We start from the raw sequence: 15,485 nt of genomic DNA on the forward strand, positions 1-15,485 counted from the left end.
GCGGCACTATTTTTCCCGTCCCATAAGGAGCCAGCTAAGACCATCCTTTGGCGGGAGGATGCACCCTAAGTCTGCTGCTGTACTAACCCAAGGGCAGCCCCTCGGGAGCAATTGGGGCAGGTAGCTGTAATCTGGAAGTGGGATAAGGGCAGAATAAATTTGATAGTTCCTAGCCTGGCATTAAGTATGGTCCATCTGAACCTTCCAGGATTTCTTTTCCTAGAAGAACCATACCATAACTGTTGGTTATACACTTGGATACTTCTTTGGGAGGCTTCTAGGTTCATCACATGGGAGGGGGAATACTATAACAGGGTACAGGCTATGTTGTTGGTTACTGGAATAGACTATAAGCAGAAAAATATTCCCGTGGCCAGTCCTGTGGATATATGTTTGGTTGTTTACTAGTGAGCCTACTGATTGGCTAAGATTTAGAAAAATATTACTTTCCCATCCCCACCCCAAGTTCATTAAGGAGGAGAGGTTAAGGAACATTAAAAGTTTCATTTTCAGGTAGTTTTGGCTAGCCTCCGCAAGCTGTTCTTCGAGATTTCGTAGTCTTAATTCACTTAGCTGTCCAGCAGTGAGGCCGCAAGGGAGAGGTTACTAGCACAATCACCTTGCTTGCTTGGAGGCTTTATTATGTCCTCAAGTGGAGAGGTTAAAGGCTCAGTGGGTTTGTCAGCCGACAAAGGAGAAGTTACGAGTTCTTTTACCTTGTTTTTCACTCCTGCTATCCAGAAGAGCAACAACGCCAGAAGGCAAAAGTTTGAACCTTAGTCGAGGAGCCATCACAGTGAGAACACAAGCAGGTAGTCACTTCTTGGCACTTCACAGCGAGTTGATAATCAACAGGATTTGATAAGGGTCTTTCAGTATGCGGCCAGGGCAGTTCCCCGCTGGTGGACCTCCATGTAGACTCAGTCTTCTGGTTACAGCAAGTGACAGAGCTGCTGTATACAATAACCTAACACATTTCATTAGTACCTGGCAATAATTACACATTGTGTCATCTATTGAATAAATATTCATCTGAGTCAACACCAACAGGGCACTGTTGATAGTTGCACTGGGTTCCCTGGCAGAAATTTTATGAGGGCTGAGTATAGTTCTCCAATTGGAAATGGCCTTTTAAGGGCATTTTGCCATACTGGATCTGTGAAGCTGCACATGACTTAATTATAATTTGTTCAATAAAATTAGGTTCACAATACATTATCAAAACTAACACATACTCATAAGAGCAGCAGAGGAACTAAAATATACAACAGGTCTCTGCTTCTCTCATGACAATAGAGAGTAAAGGGTTTGCCTATAATCAGCAAATATACCCGCAAAAAGTCATGTTACTTAAAGTCTTAATGGTTTCTACCTTTTAGCTTCTGCCTCTGAATACATGTTGATTTAAATGGAAAACACAATTCATTTTGGCTTCCCTTTGGCAACATGACCATTGATTACACAGAGCCCCTCAAGGCTTAGTCTGAGGTGCTCACTACAGTTTCTATTTGCTTTTTTTTTTTTTTGTAACCAAAACAGATTTAAGTTTTTTCTTTTATTATTATTATTATTATTATTATTTTTACCATTCTCCTGGCCTTGACGGCCCTATTGCAGCCACAACTTTGGCTGTTGATCGGGGGCTGTTTTCTCGTTTAGTTTTGTGTTTTGTTTTGTTTTTAAAACCCAAAATAACACCAACTATTATACGCAGAATTTTACATATCAGGAGTGCAGATTATTTACAGACACGCTAAAGAAACCAAGATTTTTATTTTCATAACAGCTTCTTTTAACTTTTATACTTAGTTTTGCTACTTAATTTTCTTCAGTAACTACAGAGTTAACTTTTAACTTCTTTTTTTTTCTTTTTTTTTTCTCTCTAACTTCCTCAAACCGCAGTTTGTTTGGGCCCAATCCTTCTTCTTGCTGGATTATTTCTTTCACGGGCACAAGCATTGTTTCACTAGCTATCTAACAATAAGGGTGGGCTTTTCGACTAAATCCCTTTATATCTATTCATGCACCCCTATTTACACACACACATTACATATAGATGCATCTTGTTTAATAATTAACATTTTCTCTATGTCCGGACTTAATACAACTTTTCTTTGAGGCAATAACAACCCGTCAGCACCGGTGCAGCATAAATAATAATGATAAAGTTACAACCAACACACAAAATCGGGAAGACAACAGCATAAACAGCACAATAAAAGTCCTTCCTCAATATAGTTTGCGGGAGGGTTTCACTACATTTTGGGAAGTGGTTTTGCTGGGTTCAAGCAAATTTCAGCCAGCTGGGCAGACCCAATGTGCCCAACCTGGTCAGCATGATTGGCTCACAACGGCCACAGGGAGGGAGAGACCTTAACCAGCAGTTCCTGTTGCAACGAGGAAGGGTTGGAGTCAGTCTCACCCTCGCGAGGGGGGTCCTGCTGCAATAGAGCCAGGACCTCTCCCTGAAAGGGGGCAGGCACATCCAAATACACTCCATCAGGAGAACAAGATATTGTACACTTCAGTTTACACAGCAAATCCCTTCCCAAAAGGTTAACGGGAGAACACGGGCTGAGGAGAAACGTGTGATAATCGGAGAGGGGGCCAACAGAAACAGACAAGGGCAAAGATACAGGGTGAGGGATAGGGGCATTACCCACCCCTACCGCATTAACAATCTCCGTTGACAACGGCGCAGATGGAAAGTCTTGCATATGAAGGCTGGAGCGCGACGCTCCGGTATCTATTAAGCAAGACGTGGGGACCCCACTGATGGTACAAGAAACAGAGGGGCCCGTCTGATCAATAGGGAGAAGGGAAGCGATGATGTTACTAGCCTCCTGGCCTTCCTAAGAGCCTTGCTGGGGAAGCTGCTGGTTGGGGAAAGTTCGCAAGTCAGGGCCAGGGGGCCAAGGTGGTGGGAGGGTATCAACATTGGCAGGCCCTAAACGGCACTCCATTTTCCAGTGCCCCTCTTGTTTACAAAGAGTGCAAACCCGAGAAGGGCAGGTGTTGTTCCAATGACCCACCTGTCCACAATTATAACAGGCCTGTGACCGGTGGATCAGTCCCCCACTTCCTCTGCCCCGTCCCTGCTTAGGGAAAGCCTTGCAGGCCCCTTGCATAGATGGCACTTGAAAGGCCATTAATTTGGTTTCTGTGTCATCCTTCTTCCTTTCCAATTGGCGGTGAAAATGTAGGGCAGCCGCCAAAATCCCCTCCAAATCTCTTCCCTCCCAATCGACAAGGGTTACCTTTAACTGCTCGCTCACCTTGGGGAGGAGTCCCTGAACAAAAGCTGCCACTATGGCTTATCTAGCAGTTCCTTCTGCATTTTCTATACCGGAGTGCCTCTCAAATACTTGTTTAAGGCGTTCCATATAATCTGCGGGGTGTTCACCCTCGTGCTGCTTGCATGCATTAATTTTTGTCCAATCAGTTTTCCTAGGGCAAACCGACAGAACTTCGGTTGCTAGGGCATCTCATAATTGGTTCAGGCTAATACCCTGGCCGGAATCAGGCCAGTCGGCCTTTCGGTAGAGCCGTTCTAGTGTGTCTTTGGGCACCATAGCTTTCAGAAGCTGATCCATGTCGGCCCATGAAGGGTTATAACATCGCATGACCACTCGCAATTGCTCCTGAAATTTTACTGGATCCTCTCTTATCTTAGGAAACTTGTCCATCAAGTTATATAAATCTCCTGGGGAACAGGGGGCATGCACAGTTACCAGACCTCCCTGTCCCCCTGGTAATTGTCATAAGGGAAAGATATTCTGCTGTGGAGATCTGTTATATTCTAATATGTTTTGTTGTGGAGATCTTAGAGCTCTCTGCATTTCCTTTAATAGGTTCCTGTATCGAGTACAGTGTGCTGGGGGAGAAGAGTTTGGCGGAGACTCTATATAGCTTTTTAAAATAGCAAATTGGTCAGACAACCAGCTTGCCGGTCCTGGTAAATCATCATCAGTATCGAGGTTAGTCCCACTAGCCTGTCTTACCCTTTTTTCTGCGAGTGCCTCTTCAACCCTCCCCGACAAATCAGCTAATTCCCTCTGAGAAACTGGGGCGGAGGTTACTGAGGATGTGACCCGAGGAGAAGAAACCTCAAGATGGACAGACGACTGGTAGGAAGGGGGATAATTAGAGGAAAGTGACTCTACAGTCTCGTCATGGGAACGGCCTTCTGCCTCCCCTGGGGACTGGGGAGCAGGCCATTGCCTACACTCAGTAAAAAGGTCAATCAAGTCCTCAGAAGGGACCGAGGGGATCTGCCTAGGGGCAGCATCGCCTCGTTGGGCTCCCGATGGAAAGGGGGGGCTCCAAGGCAAACAACAGATTTTCCCACCGAGCCCTGGGCGAGGACCAATTTTTCTTGGGTCTCCTTGAGTTTGAGCTTTAACTTCTCCTGGGAATCCTTAAAACCCCTAGTGTGAGATTCCTGGCGTCGTTTGCTCATTTCATCATACCACTTAAAATATGCATCAAACTGCCCCTGTGGCACAGCGTTGGCAAGAAGAGCACCTCGCAGGTGCACAATCCTGTCAAGGTCAAAACTGCCCTCCGGGGAGAATTGTAGTTTCGGATCATCCCTTGTATACCAATTCCACTGTTTCAAATATTTACACGTCGACGGATTATAATGCGCATACATATAAGTTGCTTCCGTGCCCTTGGGTGGAACTGGAATGCCTCTCGACCCTTCAGTCCCCATTCTTACTCCAGCCCGCTTTCACGCAAGCCACACTCACAAAGGAAAGCTTATTGGGACTGCCACAATCTCAATCCGTGGCTCTCTGTACCTGCCCTTGGCAGGGGACGGGCATAGTAGGCACCCACTTCTTCTACTACGGAGGGAAAAGGGAAAGGGGGAAGGGTTTCCTTAGGGACTTATCAGCCACCCTCTCTGGCTGAATTTACCCTAACGCTAGACCCACGGTCTCTGCACGCCTCCTGCTCTCCCAGAGCACCAGCCTGTAAGCCAACGGTGTCTCTGTAGCTGCAGAGTCAGCGGTGCGAATTCCTGGGGCTTCCCTCCTCTCCGAGAAGGGAAGGGAGCTCAAAGCTCCGAGGGGGGGGAAACGAGGGACCCTGCGGTCCTTGAAGGACAGAGCTCTACGAGCGGTCACAGGGTCATAGGTCATGGAAGGGAAGGGAAGAGAACAGGGAAACATACATGCCCCTAGCCGGGTCACCACTCACCAAGGCTTTCCAGCTAGGAAGCTACACAATCACTCCAAGCTTGGCTGTGGGGCTTGCTTTCGAGACACTCCCGGTCACGAGTTTTCACTTCGGAGGAGGCTCGGGGCGTCTTCCCACTGCCGTCACTCATACCGGCCGCACGGCCCTCACACAAGCAGGCATGTTTCTGACATAGCCGTCAGGGCAGAAAACCGGATCCCTTAGCCACCCTCTCTGGTTGACTTCGCGCCTTTGGACCGACAGGAGCTAGTCCAACGCTGCTGGGCCCATCGGGTCACCCCTTAGTGACCTCCTCAAAACACAAATCGGGTCCTCCTCAGAGACCTCCCCAAAACACAAAAATAACCAACCTCAATATACCTGGAGCGTCTGGCTTGTCTGACAGGAAAAGTTCAGATCCAGCTTATAACTCGCCCGGATCCCAAGCCTACGGGTCAGTCCTCCACCAGTAACCCACGATAAAGATTTCAAAAGGTCTCTTACCTCTCAGATGGGCCCAGGGTTTGGTGGGAGACCGCCCGCGGTCCTCCGGTCCGAGGAAGTCATGCGTGGATCCCGGACGAGCCCCCAAATTGTTGTGGAAAAACAAACCACACCGATGATTTTAGGTCAGACAGCCCGAGGCTCTTTATTGTTTGGCCTTACATGCATGCATGGAGAGCATGGTCCCCTCACAGGAGACGGCTGCTCTGCCTGTTACAAATGTCCCTGAGCTTATAAAGATTAAAACCGCAAAACATAATGCTTAGGTTATACAGGTTTCTTGCCTTATTTGGTAGCTTAATACTAAAACAAGCAAGCTGGCGGACCAACTTTCCCTTATTAGGGTTTTCCTGTTATTGCCCCTTCTGTGGTTTTGTCTGTGTCAACAACCCCTGGAATGTGGTTAGTTGTGTACAGACAGTTAGAAGGATTCAGGACCCCTTTGTTCCATCTTAATTCCCTGTTCTGGGTCTGGTTCTTCTTTTCTGGGGTCCTGTTTTTCTCTGTTAGTCCTCAGATGCCCTGCATTCACTTATGCTGCAGCATGAAAGGGAAGCTGAAAGGGAGTCTGGTTCAGAGAGCAGGACTGGGCAAACTTTAGCCAAGCAAGGACAGGATAGGCCTCTATAGGTTTTTCCCCATCAATACTGAATATGGGGGAGTTTAGTATCAGCTGGGACAGAAAAATATAAAAAGGGACACAGAGAAATTAAAAACCTGAGCAGAGAACAAGATTCCTCTCAGAAAACTGCAAACTAGCACATCTGGAAAGGAGGTAGAAGTAACTGACATAATGGGAGGGAGAAAAGTGGGAAGCAACAAGTGCCCTGGCTGTGACAGTGAAAAACAAAGTCAACATGGGTATGCAAGGTGTGATGACTACCACAAAGAGCCATGTGAGATAGGTTTTTTTCCACACAGTGATCATGGCACAAAGCAGGAAGACACCAGTTTCTCTGTTCATCTGAGGTGTGACTGCATCTGGACTATTGCATTTTCTAGCACCACATTCCCAGACAGATCAACAAATTGGAAGTAATTCATGGGAGAACAAAAAAGAAAACACAAGAGGTTGCAGAATTGACTTCTGAAAAGAGCACTGCAACCTGACCCAAATCCTATGGGACCTGACTACAGGTGTCAGGGTCAGGTTGGATGAGAAAACAACTGGACTATCTTGGCCTCAGGTCAGGATCGGCACAACAGGAGGGAGTGTCAGAGGATGAAGCCATTGCTGCACATTGTTGCTACTGAGCAGGGCCCCATGAGCGGGATGCGATGACAATATCCGGTTTGGGGGGAAGGGTTGGGACCAAGATGGAAAATGATTCAACCCTCTCAGGGTGAGGTGAGTGGGCTTGAGGCCAGTTCAGGCTGGGCTTCAAAACTGGGTCCGAGCAGACCTCTACTTCTGAAGACAGACTGACAGAGCTGTCTGTGGCAGATGGGACTAAAGGATGACTATGAGGGAGACATGATAATACCATACAACTATGTGAAGGGGTGAACACCAAGGAGGGAGAGGAATTTTTTAATATAATGCATTTAGGTAAAAGTAGGAGTAATGGGATTAAACTGAAAAAAGACATACAATTTAGACTTTAATAACCAGAAAAATGCCCCACCTGTGAGACAGGTCTATAAGGTTATGACACAGTCTTCCTAGGAAAAGAGTGGAATCTCAGTCATTAGGGGCTTTTAAAATTAGTTTGGTCAAAACAGTGGGAAATGGCCGCTGGGAATGCTCCTGCGTTAGCAGGGAAATGGACTGGATGATCCAATAGGTCTTTTCCAGCTCTGTCTCCTGTGAGTCTGTAAACCTATGTGACCTGCATGCCAAGGTCATAAAGCCCTTTGGAATGTTCAAAGCCAATCAGATCTCTTGAATGGCTAAACATTCCAGTGGTGCTGCTTGAAAAGGGATGCTTCTGCAAACAGCAATCAGAACACACAGCTCCACTGGGGAGAAGCTCCTTCCATTAATTTTTAAATGTAAGGAGGATTTGTTTAATTGAAAATTGTCACTGATAATTTATGAATACATAAGCTCTACCTAATACAAGTAGTTCTGGATTAGGCAACAATTTTATTCTTTAAAACCAAAAGAGATTTATAATTAATCAAGTAATTCAAATAATTAATGCACTAGGAGGCCAAGACAAGCAGTTCGGTTCTGCTCATAAGGGCTAGTGGAGGTGGATGGACTGGGGCAGGGGTTGAACAGGAGTGGAGACACAGGGTGACGGGGGAGGGAGGTTCAGAGCTACATAGTGATGGGGGAGGAGGTGCAGAACTACACAGGAACAGGAGGTGGTTGGGTGGGGCACAGAGACACATGGGGATAAGGGAATGGGGGAGTGGGTGTCTGATTGAGGGTGGAGGGACACATGTGGACAGGGGGTGCAAGGACCCATGGGGGTGCAGGAACGCTTGGAGACAGGGGCAGATGTGCCTTACTCAATGGGAGAGGATAAGGGTCAGCCAGAGTCTGCATGGGGGGAGCTCCCTAACAATTCCTCCCCGCCCCTCCCAAAAAAACCTGTTTCATGCTTTTTCCACCCATACCCAGCAACCCTCCAAGTTCACCCCCAGGCTTCTTCCCAGCAATTTACTTCCCTCTCCCCCAGCTCCTCCATTACCCCTGACTCTACCAAGCCTTTGCACTGGTGCAAGAAATATGGTTCTGTATTGAGTTGAAATGAATTATTACTCAGAGTTCTGTATTAATATGCATAGTAAGGAATCTATTTGTCAAAAAACATTTCCTGAATCCTTTTTGTTGTCTGTATTGATACAGACATACTTGCTGACTGGTATTTTGAAGTAAATAACCCAAAATAATTTTACCTGGTGTAATTATATTGTATTATTTTGACAAATAAAATATATAGAATTTTTAAAATATTGTGCTCATAATTTTTATTTATTTTTTGTTGCAGAATTCCCCCAGTAGAAAATATATAGATAAGGTCCCTTCAATGCTATAATCTCAATAATGTGTCATCATAAGAAAGGAGTGCTGGCTAGGAATAAGAGCAGGGAGTCAGTTCACTTGGGTTTTAGTCACATTCTTTTACTAATTTGCTAAGTGGTCTTGAGCAAGTTACTTAATTCCCTGTGACACCAATCATCTGTAAATGGGGATCATGCCTACCACTCTCACAGGGTGCTGTGAGTCTTAGTTCATTAGTATTAGGTAAGTGCTTTGAGATTTTTGGATGAAGATGCTAAAGAAGGGCAAAGTATTATTAGAAGAGATTACTGCTAGTCCTATAGTGTACTTTTACTGTATACAGCCCATGTACTCCACTGTGTGTAAAAGGACAATGCTCTCTTTATAGAGCATTATATCATCCTGATCTGCAATAACAGCATTTTGCATGATGAGTTTATGCCTGAGGAGAGAGAGTGAATGCTGAGAGTGCCCCCGGCCAAGTTCTATACTGAATTACCCCCATGCATTCCCCTTTGGGTGGGAGGATGGGGCAATAATCACCTGCTAGGATCATCTGGGTATATCTGACCTAATCAATTCTCTACCATTGCAAGGGCCTCAGGCATTGGTGGAATCTCAGTCTCTCCTGTCCTCCGCCTATGGCACACAACAGTTTAGTCTCCTAAAGACTGAAATGTTTTACTCCAAGACAAGTTTTTGGGTTCAGTGTAGGTTTACTAGGTGAAATGTAATGGCCTGTGAAATACAGGAGGTCAGACGATGATCTAATGGTCCTTTCTGGCCTTAAACTCTATGAAACTATGAAATAGCTGATGAATTAAAAAAATCAGGATTTTATCTCCCATGTATCTCTGAGCTGTGGGCAGAAATTCTCTAGGAGCCTTAATATTTAACAAGAAATCTGAAATGCCATATGTATCTGTCTCCAGTGTAACAGCATTCCAAAGCATGAAGGAGGAACTAACAAGATTTCCCCTTCCCAGGAAAGACTGTCTTAGAGAGGTATAGGTGTTGCCATCCTTTATGCCAATCACATCCTTCAGTTCTAACACCCAGATGCAAACTGAACCTAACTGTGAACTGCACTGCCCATTAGCTTGCAGCAGTGATAGTGTGGGATTAGAGCCACTCTAGTGTTGCTAAGAAAATGTGGACCTCCATGGCTTTGAGTATCGCGTTAGACAATCTCCGAAACTCTTATTATCATGGGACATTGGTGTGTGTTTGAGCAGAAAAATTTACGACTTCAGAGTTGCAGGCAGACGAGGGCACTGCAGGTTATATTGCTGCCACAGATGTCAAGTCACCACATAACTTGCCAATTTTCACAGTGACTAATCTCTTGCATGGGATGGCCGTCATAAGCAAATAGTATTTTCTGCTTAGATCAGCCATAGTCGTTATGTTATGTGCCAGAAACTGATCCTCAGTCCCTCTATCACAGACCAGGATCCCATGGCGCTTAGGGACTGTACAACATCTCGAAATAGGCCATGGCTCCCTTAACTGTACATTAATAAACATATATTAAGGCACAACACACAGAGAAGATGGATAGTAAGAATGAAGCAAAAAAGCATCCCTTTGACAAGTCCAGCATGTACAACTAGGACTGGAGGGCAGTTCACACTCCTCACACTCCCAGGTCTCTTGCCAGTGCCGTCGTGAAGCTGTTGTGCAGGGATGCTGCAGGTCGACACTTGCTCTGGTCGTTCCACACGCCTTGGCTCTGAAGGGTTGCAGACCTGTCTTCCCAGGTCAGTTCCCCTATCGGGTTATGATCCTCTTCCCAAGTTGGCTGCAAGGTCGCTTGGTGGGGGCATCTCCCTGCGATGCACCCGCTGCCAGGGTCCGCCCCCTCCTCCCACAGCCATGCTCCAGCTTCCACCCAGCACTGGCTGCTCTGCCGAGCTCCCTGGGCTGCTTTTCTGCCCCTTGGCTCTGGTTGCTGCAGCTTGCTCCCGAGCCAGGTCTGCTCCTGCTGCTTCTGCTGAATTTCTCCTTCTGCGCTAGGCCGCAGTGTGCAGATTCTGGAAACTCCACAACTCAGCTCAGTGCTCACGGCTGCTCTCTCCTTAGTCTGCCCATACATCTTCCTCAGGCAATTCTAGGTCACAGGAGAAGGATCCCTCCATCCAATTACCTGGATCCCCCTCATTATGTGCCTGCCTCGGCTGTCATATCAGTTGACCTTGGTCCATTTGCTCTCACCCTCATTGTTCTCGGGTACTGGTCTCTTAGTGTCAGGGGATCCTCTTGATTTCCCCCTATCGAGCCGCTTCTCTTTCTTTTGGGACTGAGAGCTTAGTCCAAGCAACCACTGAACACGACGTGAACAGACTCGGTTTCAGTTAAGGGGGACCAAAAGAGTACACCTTACACAAAAGACTCTAGAGGTATAGTGCACCCTGTGGACTTGTAGTCACAGTCCTTCAATGTGAGGAGACAGTTCAATGGGTGGAACAGTAGATCATAGAGATCTCAGGATATTGTAGAAGGATTTGAGGAGGTATTCTAATCAACCCCTGCTCAAAGTAGGACCAACCCCAACTAAATTTATCCAGCAGGGGTTTGTAAAGTCAGGCTCCTTTAAGAACATCTAAGGGATGGAGATTCCACCTCCCTAGGGAACCCATTCCAGTGCTTCAACACCCGCCTAATGAAATAGTTTTTTCCTAATATACAATCTAGACCTCCCCCACTGCAACTTGAGACCATTGCTCCTTGTTCTGTCATCTGCCACCACTGAGAACAGACTAGCTCCATCCTCTTTGGAACCCGCCTTCAGGAAGTTGAAGGCTGCTATCAATTCCCCCCTCACTCTTCTCTTCTGCAGACTAAATAAGCCCAGTTCCCTCAGCCTCTCCTCCTAAGTCATGTGCTCCAGTCCCCGAATCATTTTCGTTGCCCTCCAGTGGACTCTTTCCAATTTGTCCACAAACTTTCTGTACTGAGGGCACTCAAAACTGGATGCAATACTCCAGATGTGGCCTAACCAGTGTCGAATAGAGGGGAATAATCACTTCCCTCGATCTGCTGGCCATGCTCCTACTAATGCAGCCCAGTATGCTGTTAGCCTTCTTGGCAACAAGGGCACACTGCTGACTCATATCCAGCTTCTCATCCACTGTAATCCCCAGGTCCTTTTCTGCAGAACTGCTGCTTAGCCAGTCAGTCCCCAGCCTGTAGCAGTGCATGGGATTCTTCCCTCCTAAGTGCAGGACTCCTAAGTGATTTCCTAGGCACCGAGTGTGAGGCTGACAGGTCAAGAGCCAGCTCTGGTCCAGGCTGCTGGCATTAGCCAAGAGCAAATAGTCTCAGAGCTGGAGACCAGACCAGGTTAGTTTTGCGAAAAATAGGATTCGTCTTATCAGACTGTGTTCAGTGTTTAGACTCTGTGAAATGCTTGTTTGTTGCTGCTGCATCAATCTCACTGGTAATGTCTGTATCCTAATTCATAAGATAAGTTTCAGTGTTTGCTCTGAAACTGGAAGCCCCCACGGTGAAGAAAGAAACATTACCAGGTGTGAAATACTAGTTTGCCGCAGGAGCTATCATCTTCTGGCCAACACAAGAAGGCCCATAGACACCGGACAAACCCTTGTGGAACATCAGAAGACAAAACACTTTTTTGATTGCTCTTCCCCCTGTCCCCCAAAGAAGGGATGTGCACATGGACTCGTCCCATCACCTTGAACTGTGGAGGAAGGGAATAAAAATCCCTGACAAGAAGAAATGGCACCTTTGTGGCTGTTTGAACTCTGAAGGGCCAGAGACTCGAAACTGAAACTGGAAATCCTCAAGGGTTGCCTCCTGGGGTGCCCTGAAAGATGCTCTGAATTGACAGATCACGACAATTCTGTCACTCTCAGGAGTTAGATGGTAACTCATTGGTTGTACATGTTCGTTTGCTTTGACCTGTAAATGACGCTCTTAGTCTTTTCCCCTAATTAATAAACCTTTAGCTAGTTTATTACAGGATTGGCTACAGACAGCACTTGGGTGCAGGATCGAGGGTACCAAGTGATCTGGGGTAGGTGACTGGTTTCTTGGGACTGGAAGCAACCTGAATATGGTGTCATTTTTGGTGTAAGTGACCATTTATCTCCCTGCCAGTGACTGAGTGCCAGCCTCTGGGTCACAGCAGGCGGAGATGGGTTAAAATTTATTGAGGGCCTGGGGACAAAGAAGCTTTGGGCCCCAACCCCATTCAAACACAAATGTCTGAACACAAAGACTCCAGTCACTGTTTACACACTGCATTACTATTGAAGCAAACCAGTTCCTGAGCTCTAAATAAACTGCTCAATTTTTTCACATAGAAAATGAATACGGCTAGATATCGCTACAGGTGTTCATGTAACTGTGGACAACTCTGGTGGTGGGTGCTCTGACCCTGGATCTTAAAATACTTAACTAACTTTAGGAAAAATAAACAAATATGCACATTCACATGTCCAAATCAGTGTAATTTATTTATGGAGGATTTCGGCTTTTTCTGCAGACTGAATAATAAAAATAAAATCCAGTTGTCTTTATTCTTCACTGGCCCTAAACCGAACAGAATCGCAAACAAGGTGCTTTGCACGTTCTTGTCTTTTTTGTTGTGTCCTGTGGCGAGAAAATGGGTCCCTGCTGAGGTCTGCAGCCAGCCCCTCATGGCACTCTGGCAGTACATTCCCCATTTGGTGTTAGGAATAAAAGACAACTTACACAGGTTCCTATCCAGCTCTCGGGACGCAGGCAGCAGTTGCATTGTAGGCTGCTTCCCCCTGGATCGCGCCCCACTCCCCAAACCACCCACAGCTAGCCCAAGGCAGAGAACTCTCACCCGCCCCGGGGTGGCCTCTCCAGGAAGACATCGGCCAGAGCACTGAGCACCTGCTGCAGGCCTCAGCCGTTCATGCCGACCAGCAGGTGGATGCTGATGCACGAGTGGGGGAGAGCGACAGACGGGAGGGAGATTCCTACCCTGCACGGAAGGAGTGAGAGACAGACCAGACCCTCGGCTCCAGACAGCAGTATCGGAGGGGGGGGGTTGCGGACGATGGGGTGATCCACTAACGAGCCATAGCATTTAGGGTTATTGACCACGTGTTCTTAGATGCCCATCGTAGTATGTGGTGGCACTTCACCCCCCGACTGCATTTACCTCAGTCCCCGCGGCAGGGCATTAGCCCCTTGCACTGATGGAGTTGAGGACCAGAGGCTGACTGATTGCTCAAGGCCACAAGGGAGCCTGTGCAGAGCAGGTAATTGAACATGGGTCTCCCACATTCTAGGCAGTGGTCGAACTGCCGAGCCACTGATCTGGCCAGTGGGGGCAGGGAACGCAGGCCACAGGGTCACCTAGGTGTGAGTGGGCGAGCCAGGCAGCCAGGCTTGCTGGGCTCCATTTCTAGCTTTTCCATTGAGTCCACAGGTGGCCGGGGCATCTCAGTGGGTCTAGGAAAAGGCCACTTGTCACCTCGTCCCAGGGAGGTTGGGGAGGGCTAAGCAGTTTGGTTCTGAAGGAGCATGCAGCACTTAGGGGCCCAGGCCCTGAATGCCACAGCTCCTCTTTGGTGCAGAGGGCTGGTCTAGATTAGAGGAGACAGCTGGCCCCACCATGATCCCACTGGTCCCCACTCGGCAGGCCCTGAGCTGTGTGGAGCAGGCTGGATCCCCCGCAGCGGTGGGAGTGGATGGCCCGAGGAGCATGGTGCAGAGGGCTGGATCTCACAGCTGGGCCCCCGTGGCTCAGGTGCAGGCACAGCATTCTCGTGCACAGGATCAACTTGGGCTTCTGCCACACAGGCCTGCTCTCATCCAGCCGCCCGGCGAAGCACAGCCGGCATCGCGCCAGCACCACCTTCATCTCTGCCATGGCAAAGTTCTGCTCTCGATATAGGTTCCTGCTTGAGCCAGGTGTGTCAGCGGTGCTTTTGCCCGGAAACCCAACGAAATGTGAAAGAGGAATGGGGGGCAGGAACAGACTCCCAGAACCCACTGCCTGCAGGACAGACAGATGCTGGGGGTAGCCGACCCTCTCTGGGAGAAGGACTAATCCTGCAATAACAGCTGACCCCGGCATGACCAGAGGGCAGCCACCTCTATGTATCTTCACAATACTTCACTGCAGCCGGGCACAACAGGAAGCCCATTTGCTGGGGGGCAGCCGACGGGGAAGGGAGGAGATCCTTCCCAAGATCTAAGTCAAGCTGAGGCAGTGTTTGGGTGATGATGTCCTAATTTGGTGGCTTATGCCTGCCACAATGATTTGTCATGGCTTTGCCCCACATAATGTTGTCTTGTGTTGATCTTAATTGTTCTGTGGCCTTCGCCCGTTCATGTGTTACTTGTCACATGCACGAACATCTTCCTATCACTGGTCCATCAGTGGACCTAAATGTGGCTGCACTCAGATAGAGATCCGAGGGTCTAGTGCCAGGCAGCCTTTTATACGCTTGCCCAGGAAACCTTAGAAAAGCGGGGAAGCCCCCTGCTGGAAACCTCTGAGAAACTGTTTGACTGGAACTTGTTAAATTCAGGAGAAACTGTTCAGTGTGATAAGGGAGAGGGACCCAGTCCTAGAAGTAATGTTGCAGCTGTTAGTTAAGCAGAATAGAGTCAGGAGGAATTACTGAATGAGGATTGAAGGGTTTGCCTGCATTCCATGCACCCCTTGTATCCTCAAAACTGCTCTGGCTCCAGATTGGCTTTTGTTTTGTGTCAGAAACAGCCTGAGCCCAGAGAGAGAGCTGCAGTACGTGGCTTTGTGAGGAACGCGCGAGTGCAGTACAGGTAGCGCAATCACAACTCTCTGCGCGGCTGGTTTGTGTTGGGGGTGCATGCACTGAGACAA

This window comes from Chelonoidis abingdonii, chromosome 5 (genome assembly GCF_003597395.2).
Source record: "Chelonoidis abingdonii isolate Lonesome George chromosome 5, CheloAbing_2.0, whole genome shotgun sequence".
In the NCBI taxonomy this organism is placed as follows: domain Eukaryota; kingdom Metazoa; phylum Chordata; order Testudines; family Testudinidae; genus Chelonoidis; species Chelonoidis abingdonii.